The 26,467-nt window shown below is 42.3% G+C and overlaps 2 long non-coding RNA genes and 1 other non-coding gene across 8 annotated transcripts; 1 reads left to right on the forward strand and 2 right to left on the reverse strand.

Moving 5' to 3' along the window:
- Positions 1 to 6,556: 6,556 nt before the first annotated feature.
- Positions 6,557 to 6,663, reverse strand: LOC131222067 (small nucleolar RNA R71). The gene has a single exon (XR_009159775.1). It is a non-coding gene; the product is annotated as a small nucleolar RNA R71 (small nucleolar RNA).
- Positions 6,664 to 20,940: 14,277 nt separating this feature from the next.
- Positions 20,941 to 24,486, forward strand: LOC131221591 (uncharacterized). 6 transcript variants are annotated; one of them, XR_009159449.1, is made up of 5 exons: positions 20,941 to 21,152; positions 21,547 to 21,600; positions 22,053 to 22,181; positions 22,299 to 24,142; positions 24,311 to 24,486. It is a non-coding gene; the product is annotated as an uncharacterized LOC131221591 (long non-coding RNA). The 6 variants fall into 6 exon arrangements; XR_009159446.1 differs by lacking the exon at positions 20,941 to 21,152 and adding an exon at positions 21,322 to 21,459; XR_009159450.1 differs by lacking the exon at positions 20,941 to 21,152 and having other exon boundaries at positions 21,466 to 21,600; positions 22,299 to 23,554; positions 23,664 to 24,142.
- On the reverse strand, positions 21,742 to 22,144 carry LOC131221592 (uncharacterized). Its single transcript, XR_009159451.1, has 2 exons — positions 22,019 to 22,144; positions 21,742 to 21,986 (listed from the first exon to the last, which is right to left on the reverse strand). It is a non-coding gene; the product is annotated as an uncharacterized LOC131221592 (long non-coding RNA).
- Positions 24,487 to 26,467: the final 1,981 nt, after the last annotated feature.

Below are 26,467 nucleotides of genomic sequence, written 5' to 3' on the forward strand. Positions count from 1 at the left end.
AGTCACCCGACGTGGTGAATGGCCAGACAAGGGCGTCCTCTGAGTCCGACGTGCAAAAGCCACTATGGCAAATAAACTAAAAGACCTCCTGCGGAAGGAACTCCAGAATCACCAAGCAGGGGTAAGGGCCTTGACTGCCAATAAAATCTTTCACCTGCATGGATCTCAAGTTCAGAGGAATTGGCTTGGTGACGACGTTCAGTAGGGGGCCAATCCCAGTCCAATTTGAGTCCCAGAGATTACCGACACCCCTCCCTATAAAGCATCGAGAGTTGGCGACGATGAGAGGAAACAGGGGAAGGAGACTGTTCCATAAGGGGGAAGACACTGATCTGTTTCTCCTGGAGATGATGTCGTCGACGCCGGGTTCGGTAGGGCTGTCATACCTGGTTCTCATATAGGTTGCCCATATGCTCTTGCTGTTGCCTTAAGAGATCGCCCAGGCCATCTTCATTCTAAGGGACTGCATCATGTCTTTCAGCCTTATTATGCCCAGGCCACCTTCCGTAATCGGGGCGGAGATCTTTTTCCAACTGGCACAATGCAACTTTTTCTTTCCATTCTTCCAGCCCTAGAAGAAATTTGCAAAACTCTTCTCCATATCCGATAAGCACCTTAGAGGGATAGGAGTGGCAGCCATTGTATGGACTGGTATGCTGGCCAGAACATGTTTAATGAGAGTTGCCCGACCTGCTTGGGATAAGATTCTAGTGCTCCAGCCATCGACCCTGGCGGTCATCTTGTTTATATGCTTGTAGTGGGGATTGAAATTAGTATTTTCAATTTGGGATTGGAATTAGGGTTTTTCCTTTTAGGATTGGAATTTGGTTTTTTGTTTGTGATTGGGATTTGGATTGGAATTAGGGTGTTTCTTTTGGGATTGGGATTGGAATTGGGGTTTTTCATTTGGGATTGGGATTGGCAAACTTCTCCCTTATCACATAATCTCAGCCATCTGATTAGTGGTCTGCAATTGGTCAGCTAGTAAAAGAAAAATCCACCAGATGGCTTGTTGTGATGGATGAGATTTTTAGCCATCTGATTGTAATGGAGGAGATTTTGGGGCTCACCAGATGGATGCTATGGATATTAAAAACACATGACAAATGTACATTGTAGACTAATCTGGCAAGTGCACATAAAGATATCAATGGGCCAAAGTTTGTTTTTGCTCTACCGATCCATTGGCAGGCTAAATCATCAAATGATTAGGATGTTTGATTGGATAATTTTGTTGATGGCACATCTTGGTGGCCCACTAATGACCTGACAATGTCATTGCATGGTTTAATGACACCATTGATTGATTTAATTGGGATATTTTTAAACGGTTTGTATTTTTGGGTGGCATTTTTTTCATGCGATTTTGCATGCTATATGTTGAAAGAAATGAAATCAGAAGAAGTTTGGATCTCTCTCTCAGTTTGCTTTAATACTCTAGAAGAGTATGATGAATGATGTGTGTGTGTGTGTGTGTGTGTGTGTGTGTGACTTCTTTCCCCGTAGCTTCACACCAAGAACCCTCTCCAGTTTGGTGATTATCTGTTGATTCGGTATGGCCTTCCTAGCCTCGTACTCTTGAATCACTTGTGGCTTCTCATTAATCAACTGAGCAAGTTGAGCCTGCATGAACTTCTTGTCCATTCGAGCTTGCATGATGCTCTTCTTCAATTCAGTTGGCACAAGGTCATGGGAAAGATTTTCTGTCTCATCATCAAGCTTTTCTTGTGTTCATTAGAGATTCAAGTTAAAAGGCAAGAGCAGGAAGATGGAGGAGCACGAGCAACATGAAGGGTGAAATGGAGATCGCGCTAGGGTGGAGCCGTGGGTGACTGTCCTCCCCCCCCCCCGAAATCTCAACCTTCTAAGTCTTTCTTCTCCATCTTTGCAGCAAACCTAACCTTTGATACCACGAAAGAAGATCTTCTCCATATTTTCGGCCGATTTGGGAAAATACAAGATGTGTTCATGCCATGGAATAGACAGTTGAATCGTCCCCGCGGCTTCGCTTTCATCTGTTTCTGCTATGAACAGGACGCGATCAATGCCATCCACCGTCTTCACGACAGAAGAATCGACGGGAGGGTGGCCCATATCACTTGGGCGAAAAGGAAATCGGACAACAGAGCCATAATGCTTCCTCCATCTTGTCCAGAATACCACACCAGAAAACCACAAATGGAACGTCCATATCTGGAGGTGGCAACCAGACCAAAACCATATGATAAAATCTCAACGGAAGCGAGCTCGGGTATCATTTCTGTTGCTGATTCAAAAGCAGTGAATAATCGGCTTCGCTGGCTAAGTATCGCCATGGTGGGGACTGTGAAGGATCCGGAAGTTCGCATTGATCGTCTTATTCCTCCATTGAAGAAGCAAAATCTGAAATTTTCTGATGTGGAAGTAGTAAGAATATCTTACTCTAAACTTCTGATTCAATTCAAATCCGAAACTGAGATCGAAGTATTCAAGAAAAACAAAGCATTATAAACGGAAATGGGGCTTCATTCAGTAGAAATGTGGTCTCCAGCGGAGGTTATAGGGGTTGAGGGTGTTTGGGTCCGTCTCTTCGGTATCCCAGCCCATGCCTGGATCTAGTCTGTCATCCTAGATCTAGGGAGTTTCTTCGGCAAAATCATTGAAATTGACTCAAACTCAAGGTTTGGATACTTTCAGGCTTTTGCCAAAATAAAAGTCATCCTCCACCCGAGCATTTCTTTTAACCAAGTTCTGAGGTCAACAGTATTGGGGAAGGAGTATCCCATTATCGCGGAAATAGAGCCTCTCTTCAAATGCGGATCTCCCTCATTTCCCCAACAAACAACAAAGGAAAGCACCAAACAGTGGGTTATTAAAAAGTTTCATTACAACTCAGGTCCCCCATCATATGTTTGTCAAAATGCATCTACAGGCATTACAAACCTTAAAAATGGAATATTGGGCAACCATCCGGGGGTCCGCAATATTAATCTTATGGGCAATGGTGACCAAGCAATTTCAGACGCAGGTGATGCTGCCTCTCCAGTGTTGAGGGTCAAATATTGCATATCAGACCTAGTTACTGCCTGGATTTACGAACATAGTACGGTTTAACAGCCTGATTTAATCATGTTTGTGATGCAGGGCGTATTCACGAGCCAGGATTGGGAAAGGGTACTAAAAGCATAGATTTAACGGTCTGAAAGCACCAGAGCATGGGATGGACCCTAGGAGACCAAGATCGACAGATTTGCACGCCAGGGATCCAAGAAAATCGAGAAATTGAAGCTCAAGTGGCTTGAAAAGTGTCCAGAATGCAAGATCATAGGGTTCCCACCATCTGATCAGTTCAAAACTCCATACGTGGCCTGAGGACCATAAATGAATCGTACACATAAAATTGCAGCTCCTGGATCACTGTGAAAGTGGCCCAACGGACAGATCAGCCCACAAATTACTGATCTGGGGCACACCTGATCTCTGAATACACCTCATCTTCAGTCTCAATGCCTTGAATCATGTGAAGAACCAGATGGATGGAGTAGATTTCTCACAAACATCTCTGTGGGACCCATACAGTAGTGCATGTACACGTTACGCAGGTGCACCGGGTGCACACCAAAAATCCAAACCTCGGTCAGCAAGCGCTGACCGAGCTCTCCCTCTCCAATTCGAATTCCTCCCTGCGGAAGAAGCAGAGCTTGCGGCTCTTTCTTGTGGGCCACCACCATGATTCGACGGATCAATCCAGACCGTCCATAAGACTTGCATGGCCCCTCTCACTCAGGCCAAGGTGGATTTATTTCAAGAAACAAAGGAGATCCGTTTTCGATTGGTAAAATGGACAACGGACAGTGGAACAAAGATCACAGGGGCCGCACCAACAGACAATAAAAACCATCCATTTCCGACCGTTTTTTCGTCACGCATCTAATGGACGGCATGGATTCCTCCGTCGACATCAATAATGGGCCCCACCAAGCATCAGCGTAAGCCCATTTACGGATCAGTTACGCGGGATTTAGAGAGATCGCACGCTGCAGCCGTTTCGTGATCATGGAGATGATCAGACCATCCATTTAGACTGTCCAAACCTTTCCCAAGATGCAACCGACCGACTTCAAGGATGCTGAATGGATCAGATCTCCAAATCGGCTAGCAAATTTAGGCCAAACAAGGATCGAACGCAAGATCTGCTTGCATAAAAACAGAGCAGAGCACGATTGTGTCGTGCTGCGAAAACTGCCGTCCACCTCGCCACGCACCAACTCCAGATCTACACGCAGCCACCGAGGCTGAAGTTCCTATAAAGGAGGCCATCAGTGAGATAAGTGGGGGCACTCGTTTTGAGAAAAAGGAAGGAAGCTGAAGGTGACGGGCAAAAGCTAGACGTGGTTGGATGCTTTGGCTGGAACAGGGGGCTGAAAACGAGAGAGAGAAAGAAAAGATAATAAGTTTTTTTCTTATTTTCTTTTATTTTTCATTTTCATTTTCTTTTTATTTGCTTTGAGTTCAAGCCATTCATGTCTGGCTGAACCTCTTAGCTAGGGCTAAGAGGTGAAGCCTGTAGCGTGATGGGAGACTGTTATTATGCCTTTTATTTAGACTGAATTGAATTTTGATTTAATTTTATTATGAGAATATTTGTAGTCTTTAATGGCCTATTGTGACTGACATTACAATGGGTTTGCAATGGCTTTGAGTATTTCCTTTTCCGTATTTTGATTGTGACGTCGGGAAGCCCTGTTGTTCGCCATCGTCTCCTGGGCATGGCTGGATAGCGGTATCCTTCCTAACCTTCACAATCATCTGATTGGTTGGTAATTGGTTTAATTCTGTTGTTTGCTCTGTCTCCTGGGCATGGTTTGATGATAGAATCCATTCTGATTCATATTCCTTTCATCACATGAAGACTAAATCAAGTAGGTTCAGTTTGATTTCCATGAATCTTAATGCAGGCATAAGATCTCCCTGATCCCTACAAGTGGATCTTCTGAATCCCTAGTTTCCTTCCTCTGAATTCCTTCAGTTTCGATAATTATTCCACCATTATTCATCAATTTACATTGGATTTATATTACATCTTTTTGCTAATTCTATATCTAGTCAATTTCAGATCACGCACAAGTTTCAGTCCCTGTGGCTTCGACCTCAGTCTCACCGAGTTTATTACTACATCACAACCCTATACTTGGGGAGTGAACAAGTTTTTGGCGCCGTTGCCGGGGATTGACGGCTACGTTTTTCTGGAATTAATTAGTTTTAGAATTAGGTTAGGATTAAGATTTTACTTACTTTAGGATAAAAGTTTTTATTTTATTTTATTCTATTGTTTTTAAAACTTAACCTGTTTTCCTGTTTTGTAGGATCCTGACATAAGTTCTTAAATTGGTAATTCCTTCCTAATTTCTCTACTTTTTCTGTTTTTAGAATTAAGGTTTAAATCTTAGAAATTTTCTAACTCTAGTATTTCTCTATTTGTAGGATATAGTTTATTTTTAGAAACTTTCCTCTTTTGTTTTTAGAAACTAGGTTCGTTATTTCCTTTTTTAGAGATTAACCTTCTATTCTTGTTCTCTAGTAACTTTCTAATTCTAACTCTCTTAGAATCTAATTTGTTTCCTAATTTATTTTTAGAATTTTTGTTTAGAAACTAACCTTCCTATTTTGTAGGCCTTTAAGATAGAAATTTCTAATTCGGTAAGCTCCTTCCCTACTTTCTATTTTTCAGTTCTCTTTTAATAATTTACTTTCTAGTTTAGGTCTTTCCTAATTTATTTTAGAAATTTCCACTTTCTTTTAGGATTTCCTTCTTTTAGAAATTAATTTACTGCTATTTTTCTTTTAAAGGATCGTTCTTCTCTTTTTAAAATCTAACTTATTTTGTTTTATTTTCCAGGTTTTAACTTAGGACTCTAATTTGGTAATTTCTTTCCAACTCTCCCTCTCTTTCTTTTTAGATTTTCTTTTCCTTTCTTAGGACTAGGCTTTAAATTTGATTGAGGGCTGTGAGTGTTTCATGCCCAAGTGGGCCCGTGACAACACTCGACGTCTCTTAACTGAAGGAGGATTGGTTGAGGGGTTGACTATCCATCGCAGGACTAGACACCGCTCGAAATCCCCTGAGTTAACTGAAGTTATGGCTGAAGACCAACCTCCTCTACTTCCACCCAGGGTGGAGGATACCCAAGATGAAAATGAGGTGCAACAGGCACCCCCGCCTCGTACTTTACGAGATTATCTACAACCGGTGGGAGTGAGTATGCCCTCATGCATGATTTTCCCTGAAAACACAGGACAAATGGACATCAAGCCAGGAGTTATCCAATTCCTTCCTAAATTCCATGGACTTGAATCAGACAGTCCATATTTACATTTGAAAATTTTCGATGAGATTATAGCTGCATTATGTTTTCCTAATGTATCTGAAGATACAATTAGGCTGAAACTCTTTCCTTTTTCCTTAAAAGAGAAAGCTAAGACGTGGTTACATTCACTGCATCCTAGATCCATTGGCACATGAAACGACATGCAGAGGGAATTCATAAAAAAATTCTTCCCACATCATAAAACGATTACCCTCAGAAAAGCAATCATGAGCTTTGCCCAAAAGGAAGATGAAACATTCTTCCAATGTTGGAAAATGTTCAAAGATTTGGTCAGTTCATGCCCACAACACGGATTTGAAACGTGGCGCATTACAAATTTTTTCTACGATGGACTGACATCTTCCATGCGCCAAATGGTCGAGACAATGTGTAATGGAGAGTTCATTAATAAAGATGTCGACGAGGTATGGCACTACCTCGACAGTCTGGCTGAAAAAACACAATCTTGGGACTATTACCCAAAATCAAACACCACGTCTAGGCCAACTCAATTAAAGGAGAAAGGTGGATTATATCTCTTGAAAGAAGAGGATAATCTCAAGTGTAAAGTGACTACGCTCATAAGGAAAGTTGAGGCCATGGAAGGAAAGAAGGATAAGGTTAATGAAATTGTTTGTGGCATCTGTGATTGCAACATTCATACAACTGAAAATTGTCCTACAATACCCGCCTTTCGAGGAGTGTTGAATGAATAAGCTAATACCGTAAACAACTATCAAAGACCTTTTACTGGACCTAACTCCAATACATATAATCCTGGTTGGAAAAATCATCCAAACTTTAGTTGGAGGAATGGACAAACGGCTACTCCTCCAGGTTTCTTCAATCAAAATCCAAATCAAGTGAAACCTCAAGAGGAACCGGTTTAAAATTCCATACAAGAGCTGGCTCAGGCTATGCGGGGAATTACAGATTTTATACAAAAGATAGATTCTCGTATGACGGTTATAGAAAATGGGATGCTTCCTGCACAACCTCTCCCCAATCCTAAACCGCAGTACGAGATTAATGATCCCAATTCTTCAAATCAGATGGGGCACGCTAAATCCATCACCACTCTTAGGAGTGGAAAGATCATTGATAAAACTCTTCCGGTTAGGCCCGAAAAGCCTCAAGAACCAGAAGAGGACAACAATGATGGATCCAGTGATGCCCCACAAAAATTAAAACTGAAACTTCTAGATAAGCCAGTTGCTCCATTCCCCGAACGGTTGGTTTCACCAAAACCTCTCTCTAACTCTCAGGATATCCTAGAGGTGTTGAAACAAGTGAAAGTCAACATTTCTCTACTTGATGTCGTTAAACAGATACCTTCATATGCCAAATTCCTGAAAGACTTATGCACGACCAAACGACGGCAAAGTATTCAAAAGAAAATTTTCTTGACTGAGAAAGTGAGTGCCATCCTAAAGCAAGACGTGCCACAGAAATTTAAGGATCCCGGTAGCCCAACCATATCATGTGTAATCGGGGACCATCGAATTGATCATGCACTTCTTGACTTAGGAGCGAGCGTCAATCTGATTCCCTACGCGGTATACAAACAGTTAGGTTTGGGTGAATTAAAACCCACCCTAACCACACTACAACTTGCTGATCGCTCTGTTCGTGTACCAAGAGGAATAATCGAGGATATGTTGGTCCAAGTTGATAGATTTTACTACCCTGTAGATTTTATCATCCTGGACACCGAACCCATCAATAACATAAGCACTCAGATCCCCGTCATTCTTGGCCGCCCATTCCTTGCCACTTCAAATGCAATTATCAATTGCAGGAATGGTGTCATGACTATGTCTTTTGGGAATATGACATTGGAGTCAAACATTTTTTTTAATAACGGCAGAAACTTAGAAGAGGATGACGATTTCTACGACATTAACATGATTGACTCTTTCGTGGAAGATACGACACCTCTAACCTTATCCTCCGACCATCTAGAGACGTGCTTGGCCCACTCCCATGATTTTGATGATGACATGATTAGGGAGACATGCGCCTTGCTTGATACTGCACTGGTACTTGAAGTTAACCGGTGGAGGCCACAATTTGAAGAATTGCCACAAACCGATGTAGTGCCTTTACCGTCTAACCTCAAGCCGCCGAAGCTTGACCTAAAACCTTTGCCCTCTGATTTAAAATATGCCTATTTAGGTCAAGATGAGACATACTCGGTGGTGATCTCTGCCCACCTGGAGAAAGAACAGGAGAATATGCTCATATCTACTCTCATTGAGCATAAAGGAGCCCTGGGATGGACGATAGCAGACCTCAAGGGAATCGATCCCTCGATTTGTACTCACCGCATATATCTTGAGGATAATGCAAAAACCGCTCGGCAACCACAACGTAGACTAAATCCAAACATGAAGGAAGTGGTTAAGGCCGAGGTTCTTAAACTATTAGACGTGGGTATCATATACCCTATATCCGATGGTCAATGGGTGAATCCAACTCAAGTGGTCCCTAAGAAGTTCGGAATCACCATCGTAGCCAATGCCAATAATGAACTCGTGCCAACTAGAGTCACTACTGGTTGGAGAATGTGCATTGACTACAGGAAGTTGAATACCGTCACAAGGAAAGACCACTTTCCTTTACCATTCATTGATCAGATCCTGGAAAGGTTAGCTGGTCATTCCTATTACAGTTTCCTTGATGGGTATTCGGGCCACAACCAGATAGAGATAGCCCCTGAAGACCAGGAAAAGACCACATTTACATGTCCCTACGGCACCTTTGCCTATCGAAGGATGCCATTCGGACTATGTAATGCCCCTGCCACCTTTCAGTGATATATGCTTAGTATCTTTTCTGATATGGTGGGGCAATATCTAGAGGTCTTCATAGATGATTTCTCTGTTTACGGTCCATCTTTTAGCAAGTGCTTGGAAAGTCTTAAATATGTGCTGAAAAGATGTGAAGAAAAGAACTTGGTACTTAATTGGGAGAAGTGTCATTTCATAGTTCAGAAGGGAATTGTCCTTGGGCATATCATCTCGTCCAAGGGAATCGAGGTAGATAAGGCAAAAATCGATCTTATCTCTAACCTACCTCCACCCAAGAACATCAGAGACGTGCGATCCTTCTTAGGACACGCAGGATTTTACAGGCGATTCATAAAGGACTTTAGTCTCCTCTCTCGTCCTTTATGTAATCTTCTTCAAAAAGATGCTCCATACGAGTGGACTGAGCAATGCCAGGAAACTTTCACCAAGCTTAAGGGCACGTTAACCACTGCACCTATCATGCAGCCACCCGACTGGAGTCTTCCTTTTGAGCTTATGTGCGACGCTTCTGATTATGCTCTTGGGGCGGTCCTAGGCCAGAGAAAAGATAAGAGGCCCTACGTCATTCATTACGCGAGTAGGACTCTAAATTCTACCCAAGTGAACTACTCGACTACGGAAAAGGAACTCTTAGCCGTAGTGTTCGCCTTGGATAAATTTAGGTCCTACTTGATCGGATCCAAGATCATTATCTACACAGATCATGCGGCACTTAAGTATCTTCTTTCTAAGAATGATTCTAAGCCCCGCCTGATACGATGGATCCTTCTACTCCAAGAATTTGATTTGGAAATTAAAGATAAAAAGGGAGTAGAAAACGTTGTGGCCGATCACCTTTCTCGCCTTAATACCTCTGATCCCCTTGAGACGACCCATATCAACAACATGTTCCCTGATGAACAACTGTTCCGAGTCTCCCATTCACCTTGGTTCGCTGATATTGCTAATTATCTTGCTACAGGTGCCATACCGACACAGTGGACTGCGCAAGATAAGAAGAAATTCTTCACCGAGGTGCGCAACTTTTTCTGGGATGATCCTTATTTATTTAAATATTGTCCAGACCAAATCCTAAGGAGATGTGTACCAGACGATGAGCATCAGAGCGTCATCTCCTTCTGTCACTCACAGGCCTGTGGTGGTCACTTTTCTGCTAAAAAGACCACGGCTAAGATTCTGCAGTGTGGCTTTTACTGGCCCACTATGTTTAGGGACACTCATGAGTTTTGCAAAGCTTGTGAGCGTTGCTAGAAATTGGGAGCATTGTCCCGTCGAAATATGATGCCTTTGAATCACATCCTTATCATTGAAGCATTTGATTGCTGGGGCATCAATTTCATGGGACCATTCCCCCAATCATTTGGAAATCTGTATATTTTGCTCGCCATGGACTATGTCACTAAATGGGTTGAAGCGATTCCGTGTCGAACTAATGACCATCGCACGGTCATTAAATTCCTAAAAGAAAACATCCTTTCTCGATTCGGAACGCCTCGAGCCATCATTAGTGATGGGGGCTCACACTTTTGCAATAAACCATTTGAGAGCTTAATGAAGAAATACAGTATCTCTCATAAGGTGAGCACCCCGTACCACCCACAGATAAGTGGGCAAGCCAAGATTTCTAATAGGGAAATTAAACACATTTTGGAGAAAACGGTTAACCCTGACCATAAGGATTGGTCAATCCGATTGACCGATGCCTTATGGGCATACCGTACTGCCTTTAAAACCCCTATTGGAATGTCTCCCTTTAGACTTGTCTATGGGAAAGCTTGTCACTTGCCTGTGGAGCTGGAACATAAAGCGTACTGGGCGATCAAAAATCTTAATTTCAATCTGGACAACGCTGGCTCGCTACGCAAACTTCAATTGAATGAAATTGAGAAAATTCGAAATGATGCGTACGATAATTCGAGAATTTACAAGGACAAGATGAAAGCATTTCATGACCAACACATTTTACGAAAATCATTCACGCCTGGTCAGAAGGTCCTTTTGTACAATTCTCGATTACATCTCTTTCCGGGTAAGCTTCGATCTCGTTGGACCGGCCCTTACATTGTTGTTACTGTTTTTCCTCATGGGGCCGTTGAGATAAGAGATCCCGACAATGGCAAGGAGTTTAAAGTCAATGGACAACGATTGAAACCATTTGTCAAGAAATTTGATTCAGAGGACATGTCCATGCCCCTGACTGCACCTGTTTACCAGGATTGATCTCCTAGTCTGATGGAGGTATAGGTACGTTTATCGCTTTCATAGGACTAGGGTAGTTGCTTTATTTGTCTGGCTGAAGACAGTAAACTTAGCGCTCCTGGGAGGCAACCCAGCTCTTCATTTTATTAGTTAGTTCAATGTTTGTGGGTAACATTACTGCAAACCCTCACGAGACTACAACTCGTCCACTAGGGGCAACCTAGGGGTTTAAAGGCTTATTGCATATGCTAAATGCAATCGAAAGCACCTGCGAAAGTGGTATAGGTAGGATTTTGTCTTTACTTTTGTTGGTTTCTCTCTTGTACTGACCCCCCTTTACGTAAATATCTATGTAAAGCCTCTTGATTCTTTCAGGTATTATCTTCCCATCACTTCTCATTTACTTATTTTGTCCCATATGCATTGCATGCTTATTTCTTTTACATTGAGGACAATGTAGATTTTAGGTTGGGGGTGGGAGATTAGGTTTCCTAATCAGTATTTTCTTAGTCTCGAGCAGAAATTGTGAAAATTTTTAAATTTTTCTAGAATTTCATATGAATTCGAAGCGATTTTGACGGCCATCTTAGATTTAGAATTACAGGATAAGTGATGTTGGATTTGATGACTCTGGGATTCAACTATTTGTTAGATTTCAGAGTTAAGTTAGAACTATTAATCCATGATTAGAAGTTTTAAACATTGATTGAATCATAATTTTACATGTCACATCTCGCTTACACATTAAAGTTTCATTCAATATTGAAGGATTAATTTGGTGATCACTAAGCTTGAAAGGAACCAACCTGAGAAATTGAAAAGATTGGGCGAATGGTTTTCACCATAGGTTTGCTCCCTACAGGTGAAGGTTTGATTCCCCAAGGTTAACATTAATAAACTTTTTGGCGTCCGATCTTTACCATAGGTTTGCTCCCTATAGGTGTAGATTCGAGTCTCCTCCTTGGCTATACTTTTAAAAAGTGGACATAGTGTGAAAATCATTAAAAGCTGGAAGAAGGAATCAAGCTTTGGTTTAGGTGTTGGTTATCATGAATTCTCTTGTGGTTACCAATGATATCCTGAAATAGAGAAGTGAATTTTAATAATGTTAAGCCGAGATTACACGATACACCCATGGAACTCAATATTTAGAATCGTTCTGATTAATGGATTAATATTTGAGCTTGATTATGAAGTTTACCGTGAGCTTGATTTCAGGAGAAAGTAATCCCAACATTCATGATCTTAGAATTCGAGTATTTGAATTGTTTTTCATAAATCTCTTGAGTTTGTAGAAATTGTTCTATATTTCTCAACTTATTTTTCGCATACCTTGCTCCGGACTAGCAAGATGTTGGTTGGATGTTGTGTTGAGGGTCAAATATTGCATATCAGACCCAGTTACTGCCTGGATTTACGAACATAGTACGGTTTAACAGCCTGATTTAATCATGTTTGTGATGCAGGGCGTATTCACGAGCCTGGACTAGGAAAGGGTACTAAAAGCATGGATTTAACGGTCTGAAAGCACCAGTGCATGGGACGGACCCTAAGAGACCAAGATCGATAGATTTGCACACCAGGGATCCAAGAAAATCGAGAAATTGAAGCTCAAGTGGCCTGAAAAGTGTCCAGAATGCAAGATCATAGGGTTCCCACCATCTGATCAGTTCAAAACTCCATACGTGGCCTGAGGACCATAAATGAACCGTACACGTAAAATTGCAGCTCCTGGATCACTGTGAAAGTGGCCCAACGGACAGATCAGCCCACAAATTACTGATCTGGGGCCCACCTGATCTCTGGATACACCTCATCTTCAGTCTCAATGCCTTGAATCATGTGAAGAACCAGATGGATGGAGTAGATTTCTCACAAACATCTCTGTGGGACCCATACAGTAGTGCATGTACACGTTACGCAGGTGCACCGGGTGCACACCAAAAATCCAAACCTCGGTCAGCAAGCGCTGACCGAGCTCTCCCTCTCCAATTCGAATTCCTCCCTGCGGAAGAAGCAGAGCTTGCGGCTCTTTCTTGTGGGCCACCACCATGATTCGACGGACCAATCCAGACCGTCCATAAGACTTGCATGGCCCCTCTCACTCAGGCCTAGGTGGATTTATTTCAAGAAACAAAGGAGATCCGTTTTCGATTGGTAAAACAGACGACGAATGGTGGAACAAAGATCACAGGGGCCGCACCAACAAACAATTCAAACCATCCATATTCGACCGTTTTTATGTCACGCATCTAATGGATGGCATGGATTCCTTCGTCGACGTCAATAATGGGCCCCACCAAGCATCAGCGTAAGCCCATTTACGGATCAGTTACGCGGGATTTAGAGAGATCACACGCTGCAGCCGTTTCGTGATCATGGAGATGATCGGACCATCCATTTAGACTGTCCAAACCTTTCCCAAGATGCAACCGACCGACCTCAAGGATGCCGAACGGATCAGATCTCCAAATCGGCTAGCAAATTTATGGCAAACAAGGATCGAACGCAAGATCTGCTTGCGTAAAAACAGAGCAGAGCACGATTGTGTCCTGCTGCGAAAACGGCCGTCCACCTCGCCACGCACCAACTCCAGATCTACACGCAGCCACCGAGGCTGAAGTTCCTATAAAGGAGGCCGTCAGTGAGATAACTGGGGGCGCTCGTTTTGAGAAAAAGGAAGGAAGCTGAAGGTGACAGGGGCAAAAGCTGGACGTGGCTGGATGCTTTGGCTGGAACAGGGGGCTGAAAACGAGAGAGAGAAAGAAAAGATAATAAGTTTTTTTCTTATTTTCTTTTATTTTTCATTTTCATTTTCTTTTTATTTGCTTTGAGTTCAAGCCATTCATGTCTGGCTGAACCTCTTAGCTAGGGCTAAGAGGTGAAGCCTATAGCGTGATGGGAGACTGTTATTATGCCTTTTATTTAGACTGAATTGAATTTTGATTTAATTTTATTATGAGAATATTTGTAGTCTTTAATGGCCTGTTGTGACTGACATTACAATGGGTTTGCAATGGCTTTGAGTATTTCTTTTTCCGTATTTTGATTGTGATGTCGGGAAGCCCTGTTGTTCGCCATCGTCTCCTGGGCATGGCTGGATGGCGGTATCCTTCCTAACCTTCACAATCATCTAATTGGTTGGTAATTGGTTTAATTCTGTTGTTTGCTCTGTCTCCTGGGCATGGTTTGATGATTGAATCCATTCTGATTCATATTCCTTTCATCACATGAAGACTAAATCAAGTAGGTTCAGTTTGATTTCCATGAATCTTAATGCAGGCATAAGATCTCCCTGATCCCTACAAGTGGATCCTCTGAATCTCTAGTTTCCTTCCTCTGAATTCCTTCAGTTTCGATAATTATTCCACCATTATTCATCAATTTACATTGGATTTATATTACATCTTTTTGCTAGTTCTATATCTAGTCAGTTTCAGATCACGTACAAGTTTCAGTCCCTGTGGATTCGACCTCGGTCTCACCGAGTTTATTACTACATCACAACCCTATACTTAGGGAGTGAACATCCAGCTGCGGGAGTCTTGCCAGTTTCGACATTTGGCAAAGAAGAACCTTCTGGAGATAGAGTCATATCACTTACCTGCAGAAGTGGCGAACCAAAGGAAAATACTTTCTCAAGCGAGAATGTTAAGTTAGATGATCTGGTTGCTTTGGGGGTGGGACTAATTGTCACTTACGATTCTTGGGGAAGGCACTAGGATCAGGAACAAGCTCTACATTTCGGTTCAACAGAGGTTGCTTCTAAGATGGGCAGATCAGACACCCAAACTGAGGCTGCTTCTGAGATGGGTAGATCAGATACCCAAACTTTACGACAGGAAAATTCACAGACTGTTCTACTAGACAACCACTCTTCAGTTTTCATGGTGAGTCCGACCTACTGGATGGGATGCAACCTTATGCTCAGTCTCATCAGAGCATGATTCCTATGGTCAACCATCTGGACATCATTTATCCTAAAGGCTTCTGGGATAGAAATATTGAGCCCGTCGCTACTTGGCCTACTTCTATGTCCTCCTAAAATCATCAACATTCTCAGGATATGCTCCAAGTCCAGGTTTAAATGTGTGGCAAAGAGAACCGCCCCTCAGAACTGAGCTTCATTTCAAATCACAAGAGAAATGACATAACTGAACGGGATGACTCAAGAGCTGGGAACAGTAGTGGAAGGAAATCTTGCTCTTACGGGCACAACCCCGCGTCAGCTATTCCCACAGTTCAACCCCTCTCTGGACTACTGCCATTATCTGCTTATTAGCCTACCCTGCTACTAGAACCCCCCTACAATGAAGTTGATATTACTCACACTCTTTCTTCACCATCCCTTTCCTCAGTGCCTTCACCCAAGTCACCCAAGTCATTCCACCCCTCTTCTAGCCCACTTCCTTCCTACTGCAAGCAACCCCTAGTGGCCCTCCCCAACCCTTCTATTCCAGTATCCCTAAAGAACCCCTCAACAGCAGACTCATGCTCCTCCCCTCAGACCAATCAAATGATCCCGAGAATCTTGCCCTCCTTCTCCAGATGTTTTTTGAGACGTCACAAAGCTCGTTCAGAGGGTAGTAAGCCACTTCAAATTGATCAACAGTTCAACAGTCGGTTTCTTAGCAGATCTCATCTAGATGATGGGAATGGTATAGGGGAGCCAGGATCTAGCAATTGCGCCCTAACAGAAAAACTGGGTGACATTACAGTTGACCTATCCTCATTCTTTAACAGAGTGCAAACTAATCCTCTCCAACAGGTTGTCGCTGAAGCCTATGTTATCCTTCTATCCACTATGAACACTGCTTCTCAGTCTCCTTCTCATGTTTAACCTCCACCTCCAATGAACAGGAAAACCAGAAAACAGTTCAGCAGACCACAACATAGAGTGCAATCTTCGGGTGAATGGTACAGCCGCTTGCGTAAACTAAAGCGTCGGGCAGTGAATTCAGGTTGTGTCATGGATGGATAACGCAATTATATGGAATGCGTTCGGGGTCGGTAACACACCTACAGTCAAACATCTCAAACGAATGGTAAAGCAATACAATCCCTGCCTTCTGGCGATCTTGGAACCCATGCTTTCTGACAGTAAAAGGGTAACGTCGGGCCTAAAGCTAGGCTTCCATTGCTCAGTTTCAAATGGAGATCATGGGGGGAAAATCTGGATTTTCTTTAAGAATTAGATGAATGCTTCGATGACCATGGTTTCAAACCAGATGCTGACCTAATCCTTTGCTCCTGCTTCCATGAGTGAGCCGATCTCTCTCTCGGTAGTATATGCTAGGTGCTATAAAATCCAAAGGCGATCGCTTTGGAATAAGATTGAAGTTCTTAGCAGAGCGGTCCAGGGGACCTGAGCCATTGCTGGCAATTTCAACATGGTGGCAATTTCAACTGAAAGAAGAGGGAGTCGCACAATCAATGCTTTTAGCATGACGGAATTTGCTGAGATGATCCACAACTCCGGCCTTATCGATGTAGGATTTGTGGGCAATCGGTTTACTTGGTGTAATAATCGGGAAGGGAATGCACGTGTTTGGGCTAAAATGGATAGAGTGCTTCTAAACTCCAACTGGGTGTCTGCTTTTCCTTGGTTTCACGTCGAGCACCTTCCCAGACTCAACTCCGACCATGCGCCGCTGCGCCTCGTCTTCCCCTCCCGTGATCCCCCAAAGTTTAGACCCTGCAAATTCCTCAGAATGTGGATGCTCCATGTCTCTTTCTTTTAGATAATTCAGAAGGCTTGGTTAGGGGAATGCTCCCCTCAGTCAATGATCAATATTCGGCTGAAATTGAAAAAACAAAACAGCTATTAAAAGTGTGGAACAGGGAAACCTTCGGCAATATCTTCTTCCTCATTCTGAAGAGGACCTCGAGGGGCTCGACAGCAGCAGACAATCTGACCCTTTTGAAGATCTGTCCCACCAGTACATTGATGCAAAAGAAAACCTCAGCCGTCTTCACCTCATGAAGGAGGTTTTCTGGAAACAAAAATCCAGGAACTCATGGCTTAGTGAGGGAGACAGAAACACCAATTTTTTTCATTCGTCTGCAAATGAAAGAGTCAAAAGGGCTTCCATTACCTCGATCAAGAATGCGGCTGGGGATTCCATCTCTTCTAGCTAGGAAATCAAAGTCGAAGCAGTTAGATTTTTTGAGGAACTTTTTCAGGATGAAGACTCCTTTAATGCTGATTTTATTCAAGCTATTCCCCAGGTTATCAACCACATGGACAACGTCTCTTTATTAGCCCCTCCTTTGATGGAGGATGTCAAAGCGGCGACTCTCTCTGTACCGAGCGACAAGGCCGCTGGTCCCGATGGCTTCTCGGCAGCCTTCTATGCTTCCTGCTGGGACATTGTTGGAAGCAACATTCTTAAAGCAGTTAGGGCCTTCATGGAAGGGTCTGCCCTCCCAAGAGCTTTCACCTCAAATCTTATCTGCCTTATCCCTAAGACCACTTCAGCGGCCTCCTTCTCGGATTTTCGTCCCATTAGCTTATGTAACGTTATTTATAAAAATTTTGCTAAGCTTTTAGCTAACAAATTAGCTTCGCTTTTAGCTAAGATGATTTCGCAGGAATAAGGTGCCTTCATTCAGGGGAGATCGATAATAGAGCATATCGCCTTAGCCCAAGAGATGATTCGGGACATAAATAGAAAAGTTCGGGGAGGCAATCTCATTCTCAAACTCGACCTCGAAAAGGCCTACGACAAAGTGAATTGGGCTTACCTTAAGTAAGTGCTTCTCAAATTCTGGTTCAGCCAGAGATGGGTTCTCCTCATGGAGAGTTGTTGGGGTAATAACCGGTTCTCAATCCTTATCAATGGGGAATCGATAGGCTTCTTCAAATATAATAGGGGCTTGAGGCAAGGGGACCCTCTCTTCCCTGTGCTGTTTCTCATTGCAATGGAATCATTTTCAATAAATCTTAACCTTATGATTGCCAGTGGCGGATGTCATCAGTTTTCTATGCGCAGGGGTTGTCTCGTCTCCTCTCATTTGCACTTCACCGATGATATTCTTCTATTCACAAACGGTAGTAGAGATTTCCTCCTGCATCTCAACAACTTTCTAGCTCTTTTCCAGGCAGTGACAGGCCAAAAAATCATCCTCCAAAAGAGTCGATTCATTTGTTCTAAAGCTCAATCTCCTACTAGAATCAGATCTATGGAGCGTATTCTCGAATTTCAGCAAGCCAAGGTCGATATTACCTATTTAGGGGCGCCTCTTCGCCAGGGTAAAATCAAAGCTTCGGCGTATCAGTTTTTGGCGAACAAGGTAGATAGAAAAATTTCAAATTGGGCTAGAAGACTGATTTCTAAAGCAGGCCGAGTCACTCTTGTTCGTCATGTGTTGAGCAGTATTCCTATCCATATCATGTCAGCTATACATACCCCTTGCCAGGTAATTGATAAGATGGAAAGAAGTTTTTCTAATTTCTACTGGGGTTGGGCCGATGGGAGTAGGAAGCTCCATTAGCTGGCATGGAAAAAGATTGCGAGACCCACAGAGGAAGGTGGATTGGGCATTAGAAGGTTATAAGAAGTTATGGATGCGCATCATCTTAAGCTAGCCTGGTTAGTCAACCATGGAGATCCTCATGGTCCTTGGATAAAGTTAGTGCATTCCAAATATAACAGGGATATTCATTCCAATGCGCTCATGCCCTCCTCTCCTATCCCCTCCCCTCTTTGGAAGCATGTTCGGTCCTTTCTCCCCATTCTTTCCGAGTCAGTTCAATGGTTGTTCGGTAACGGTAAACTTAACTTTTGGTCTCATAATTGGCTGGGCAGGGGCCCCCTCCAACATCTGCTTGAAGGACCAGTCTCTCCTGATCTAAAAGACCTTCAACTGAAAGACATTTTTGGTCGCTCCAACCCCCTCGCTCCAGCCCAGGTGTTCTCCCTTCTGCCGCAATCAATTCTCAACGAAATTTTCAATGGCGGGTTTGCAATCTCAGATGATCCTCCTCAGTGCTTCTGGCCACTCGAGGCTTCTGGTAACTTCTCTGTAAGGTCTGCTTGGAAGCTGCTAAGACCTCCTGGCCCACCCCTGCCCTGGCCTTCATGGACTTGGCACGGTTCTATCCCTCCAAAATTCTCCATTTTCTTATGGAGAACTCTCCAAAATGCGAACCCCATTGACAGCTGTGTTCAAGCCAAAGGCGTGGCCATTGCCTCCAAATGTAGATGCTGTCTTAAAGATTCAAATCCCTCCCCCCAAGCGGAATCCATTTCTCATCTATTTCTTTTTGGTCGCCGCGCGCAAGCCCTTTGGGTTTCTTTCGGTCAGCAATGTGGTGTCCCGCCTCTTCTCTACAGCTCAATCGTAGGCAAGCTAAACCATCGGAGGAATGCATCAGCGCCAGAAGCTGCGCCAAAATTTTTCAGAAATCTGCTGCCAATCCTCATTCTATGGGAAATCTGGCGCTCTAGAAACAGCACAACCTATGACAATTCTCCTATGATCTTCACAAAATCAGTAGCCAGAGTAAGATGGTGGGCAAATTTGATTTTATAAGCAGATTTAATGGATAGCATTGGATGACCCCACGGCTTTAGACCAATGTCTTCGGTGAGTAACCATCGTCGTTCCTCCTCAATTCTGGTGAAATGGAGTCTGCCTTCTCCAAGTTGGGTTAAATTAAATGTGGATGGATCGGCCCTTGGTAATCCTGGCCCTTCAGGCGGGGGTGGCATCTGTAGGAATGATAATGGTGCCTTTATTTTTGGTTTCTCTGCGGCCTACGGGGTCGGTTCAAATAACATGGCGGAGCTCCGCGCTATTCATGACGGGATGACGATCTGTTTGGAAAAAGGTTTGGACAGGGTAATTGTCGAAACTGACTCAAAATTAATGTTTCAGGCTCTCTCTTCTCAGTCCAATTCCCCATGGAAGTGGAAACATTGGCTGTCCAGAATCAATTGTTTATGCTAGCTGGGGAATTTCACCTTCTCTCACATCCTCAGAGAAGGTAATGATCCAGCTGATGGTATGGCCCAGGAAGGGAGCCTGCTTCAACAGTCCAGGATCTATCTTCATGCTTCGTCCCTTCCTCTTCTTGTCCGAGGTATGCTCGTTTTGGATAGGACCGGGATTGGCGCGCTTCAATCGGTTATCTGACTTGGTTCCCTTTCCTCTCTCTTTCTAGGCTTTCTGGCTGTTTGTTGGGCCCTGTTTTTTTTTCCCCTTTCATCTAGTCCTTGCTCTATTTTGTTGTGAGGGGTCAGGTTTCTCTTCTTTTCTTTTGTGCAGAGCCTTGTAAAGCTTATACCGTCTCTGAAATGAAATGATTATTTTTTGAAAAAAAAAAAAGCTTTCTTGTGTTCAAAATGTGTGTGTGTGTGTGTGTGTGTGATGCCTTGTCTGAGTATCCCAGAAACAAAAGAAGTAGAAGTTGCAAGTCTAATGATATTGCGAGTACCTTAATTTACTAAGTCTGCATTTGGTAGAAGAACATATGAATTCAATTACAAATTCAGTTCAATCAAGGAAATAACAAAAGTTAACGGTATTCACTTCGAATCAAGAAAAAGAAAAAAGCTTGAGATTGCATGTACCTTAATTTACTAAGTTTGCGTTTGGATGAACAAATGAATTTAGTATTTACTTGAAATCACAGTGAGGAAGTACCTTTCAAACTACGGTTTTGCTCTAATCTTTCAATCATTCTCTAATTTAATTTTCAATATCTTGCTAACCTTCATTTGTGGATGATCTTCACTTCTGCTTAGATGATTTTTGTGTATATTCTGTATTCCATCTGGAGCTGGAATGGAATGTGATTGGTAAGTATTTATATATTTTTTTCATCATTTTGGCACCAACGCACTTTGTAAAATTATTCTGTTTCTTTTCTTTTTACAGGTGGTCACTTGGTCATCATATTTGTAGTGTAAGAGTTCCTATCATACCTTTTTGTGTTATAAGTCTTGGGCTTCATTTGGTCATCACATCAATCTTTATATATGAATATAATTTTTTTCTCAAACCAAATGGAGCTTAAGCCTTTTTTTAACTCCACCAATGTAACTTCTTGCATTGCCGATCCCAAGCCTGAATAAAGGAGAAGGGAGAAGGGCGTCAAGGTGAGTTGTGTCCTTTTCTTCCATATTTCTTTAATGCAACAGTGCTAGCAATAATTTGATTGGCCCACTTCTTATACTCTGTTGTAGGTGTCATTGCTGAACCCTGGGCTTGAATGGGATGCATCATTTTTTGATGAACCGGTGATTCTTTTAACACCAGTCTTTGCAGCTCCTTTTAGAGCTCTGAATTGCATTCGCATATATGAACGTTATCTTTTCACTTAGTGTCCATGTTTATGAATCAATTGAATCATATCTGCTCCATTGTTAAAATAGTTCCGCTGAAACATTCATCATATGTTGCATCATGGCTATAGAGTCGCTATCTTTTCTCTTCTGCTCTCAGTTTGAGTCAAATGGAAGTTTAGAAGTGTGAACATTATGGAGTTTTGCTCAATTAGAATCCGGATTGTGAAATCTGGTGCTGATTGACATGCATTCCTCTGATATACCCATTAGTTGATAATCACTCACCCCGATCTAATGGATATTGTAGGCAACTGTTTGAAATAATTCATGTTTGAAACCTTGAGAAGATGACTCAAATAATGTTTGAAACATTCAACACTCATGCTATGTTTGTTGCTATCCAGGTTCTTCTCTCAATCCTAAGGCTAACCGTGAGGAGATGACTCAAATAATGTTTGAAACCTTCAACACTCTTGCTATGTATGTTGCTATCCAGGCTGTTCTCTCACTTTATGCCAGTGGTCGTACTACTGGTAAGAAAATCAAATCATTCTTTACTTTTAGCTCTGCATACCTTTTCTTCATTATTGGGAAGATAATAGAAGTTTTTATACAATGTAAAGTGATGGTGTTCAATTTGGACTTTTCAGGACATGGATGGATATAATTTGTGCTCGGATTTTGATTATTTTGCAGTTAATTTGGATTTATTTTTTTTCTGCTTTTCTGTCGCTTATTTTGATTTTGATTTTTTTTTTTTTTTCTAGGTATGCATGCATCACGCATCTGATTTTGGACAGTCTAGATTAGCATACAGGCACCCCGTTCTTCTATCAGATGATATTATCTTATTTATGTTGTTGAGGAAATTTTGCTTCAACTTTAGACTGATTATTTCCTGTAGGATGTGTAGGAACCTTTCTTCTTATATTATGGTATGTTCTTTTACTTTCGAGATGATTCTTCCTGTTTCAGGCTTTCAGCTATTTTTTGTTTAAAGCTCTTTTCTTTTACTTTTTCATATATTTTAGTGGACCCATGAACTTTTTCAAAGATCATTGCTAGGCTGAGAGCCTGATAGTAGGTTTATCTACTGGAGAACTTCAAGGAAAATGGAAATTGTGAGGAAGACACGCCGAGAGCCTATCTGTTTATTGCCTTTTCGGCCTGATAGCAGTGTTGATGTTTTTCCAATTGTTTGTTTCTTAAGTTAGTGATTCTTTTATTTTATTGTATATGAAAAACAAGTACAGGAACTACTCGGGACCCTTTTACAAGTTACCTACATTTAGCTTGAAACCGCAAGAAATACTATCTAAGCAGAAGATCAGGGCCTAGATTTTAGTCTCCAATATCATTTCATGATAATTCCAGTTTGCATACTGTCAAACCATAAAGTAGTCTGCATTGCTAGAATATAAAAGAAGCACGTACCTTTGTTTTTTGGTGCAGCTTATGACATTGAGTGAGGCACCATTTTTACAATGTGGAAGACATTGAATCAAGAACAACAATTTGTTCAACCCTACAGACACAAATAATTATTAAGTTTACATGGGTTTTGTGGGAGTGTTAATTTGTTGATCTTTTATTTCTTTTCTTAGGTTGGATATTCCTTTTCGCTATTATTCCTAGTGTTGAATTGAAATGTCAGACATTCATTACTCTTCAGATCTGAATTGAAATGTCAGACATTCATTACTCTTATTTTGCTGTTAGTGTTGCCTCATCATCTATCATTAATTCAAATCAACAGGTCGTTTTCTTTCTAATTTCTTGATGGATTTTTTCTTCTGTTCACAATCCAGCCTCAGTGAGTTATAGGTGAACTATAATAATGAGCAATCTAGGTGCATCTGTCATATGCTGCCGGGTCTCTCCAAAGCAGAAAGCCCTGGTAGGATTTGTGAGCCTTTATTGATGTGACATCGTCATGTTTGTTCTATTTCCTTTCAATGAGACATTGAATAATTCTTTCCATTGATTTGAATCCCGAGATGGGTCTTGTTTTTCAGGTGATGGGGCTGTGTTTTTTGTCGTCTGTATTGGTTGCTAGCCCCAATAGAGTGCTTTGCCAGAAAAGTGTAGTAGTAGCTGCAACAGCTAATGTGAGTGAAAGGACTGTTACAATCAGTCGTGGGTTTTAATTTGTGTGTTTATATGTACATATGAATGTGTATGTATGTACGTGTGAAATTTTGTAAGTTTTGAGTGTTGGAGGTGATATACAACAATGGATTCTGATTTGGGTTTTCAATATTTTAATGTGGTTGTCTTCTTTTTCAAGAGGTTGTTTGATTTTTTGTGGAATTTGATTGATGGGTCTGATTTAATTGTTGTTTTCTATTGGCAGTGAGATCATGATAGACTTCAACGATTGCTCAAAACAAGTCGGTGCTTATGTACATTGTATGGGCAAGTTGGGCCTGTGGCAGGCCATAATTGTCATTCAAGCAGAGGAGTGAATCTAGACCCATTAAGCAAGTGGTCAAAGGTAAGAATTGCCTGAAATTTCATTTACTTTTTCATTTGTTACTGCACATTGAACATTCTAAGTAAAATGTTCAGTTACATGTACTTATACAAATGATGATTTTACATATATTTTTTCTTTTTCATTCTGGCAACGAAAAGATTTATGACTCTTCTTTTTTCCTGGCAGGGATTTGAGGCCTTGTCCTACATAAATGCAGGGAAACATTTTTAACCATTGCAATTTAATTCACTCCAGCATCACCATCTGTTTCATGCTGAACTAAAGATATAACACATTGTGTTGGAAATAAAGGCCTATTGTGTTTCCTCTTCGGCATGATGCATTTGAGGAAATTTATGTTGACATGGATATTCACAGCTGGCGACTTGCTAGCCTCAGCTTGAGGAAATGAGGAATTTGATTGATTATAAATAAGTTTACTAATCCCACGCATGTGTATTTGGCAGCCTATCTACATGCTACAACATTTGCCAATGTGGCACATTTGTTGATTCTTTTTTTTTTTTTCCAAGATCCTCTGCTTTCATTCCACAAAAAGGGCTATACAGCCCGCCTATCATTCGGGCTGTATAGCATTCCTCATATCTGAACTGCACAAGAAAAAAAAGAGTAGGGGGCCCCAACAAGAGACTGACCACCCCCAAGAGAAACCACATTCGGGCGGCCACAAGCCCTATACAGCCCACCTATCATATCCCAACTGCACAAGGAAAAAAAGAGCTCCCCTTGTACCAAAAACTGACGTAGGAGCCAGAAAGAGAAAAGAAAAACCAGACATAGCAGAAGCAAACACCGAAGCTACAGCGACACCGACCACCACTACCGTTTGAACCGCTTTCTGACAGCCCCTAATCCCATCTTGTCAAGAAACAAGAGGCCTCTCACCTCTAGAGGGAGATCCGCGAAGGAGAGAAGAAGAGCAGAATTTTGTTTCACGCCCCCTAAATTGGCCATGCCATCCGCCAGCCCATTACCTTCTCTCAAGATGTGTTAATACTCCATGTTACAAAAGGAAGCGAGAGTCCTAATTTTGTCCAGCCAACACTTCCATTTCCAACCTGGACACGCGCTTCCCGATAGGAAACTGACCACCAGAAATGAGTCAGACTCAACAACAATGTTTTTGAAGCCATGATGGATGCAATAGGAAAGACCATCATGGACCACACATATCTCAGCCCTGGTGTTAGAAGCGCAACCATAGCCAGCATAAAAGGCAAAAAGCAAGTTTCCATTTTCCACCCTGCACACTCCCCCGCCACCAGCCTGTCCCGGATTACCTTGAGATGACCCATCCACATTTAGTTTAACCCACCCATGTGGTGGTTTCGACCACTCACCACGTGGGACTCCTCGTGATGGGGAGGCACGTCAATCCCCAAAGAAAATAGCACCCTGTTGTGAGTTCTATAACTGCCAGCACTAGAACCCGATGACACTCGACTGTTTACAGCTCTTGTCAGCCAGACGGAGATGCGTGAGATCAGGATCTCTGTGCTCACCCAAATCCCTGCAAATCTGGAGACATTCCTGCATTTCCATAGCTCCCACAAAATGAAGCACGACAACTGATTCTTCAGAGGACCAGTGAGACCATAGGCTATACGCGATCCCCACCAGTGAGAAAGCCACTCCCCGATCGAGAGGCTACGAGTCAAGGGGATGCCGTAAAGACGGGCAAAATGGGACCATACCAATCTCGCCTTGGCACTGTGCAAAAAGACATGATCAGCGGTTTCAACTGAGGGCCTCTGCGAACCAGAATCCTTACAGCAGCTACATCTAGAGGCCATTTGCACCCCACGGGATTGGACGGCGGCACATTTGTTGATTCTTGTCATCAGTAGTTGCAGATAATAATATTGCATCTTCTGCCATATTATAAACTCAACTGTGGCGAAAAACAAAGTAAGGTTTCAGTGCTTTCTTACTCTTCTTCTTCTTCTTCTTCTTATTTTAAGGGCCTGAGGTTGATCAAAAGAAACCACCTTTGGCCTATGATGTCGAAGACATGGAGGCATTGGTGTTGCAGTTTGTTCTATGTGGGCTATTGGTCATCATCAACTGGCCCATCTATCAAGGGCTCTTCTTGCATAAGGACATGGGTCGCCTGCCCACCTCAGTTGCATTTGCATCTATTGGTTTTGCTATGCTAGTTTGTCTAATACACATGCATTAGAGCATGGGTGACATTATAACATTCAGCAATATTTTGATGCAGACACCAAAACCATTGCTTTTAAGTACTGCACCCATTATGTTGGAAGAAGTCCCATACCCGGGACCCTCTGGTGGTGGCGGCATCTGTAGAGACAACAGGGG

Source organism: Magnolia sinica, chromosome 12, assembly GCF_029962835.1.
Source record: "Magnolia sinica isolate HGM2019 chromosome 12, MsV1, whole genome shotgun sequence".
NCBI lineage: Eukaryota > Viridiplantae > Streptophyta > Magnoliopsida > Magnoliales > Magnoliaceae > Magnolia > Magnolia sinica.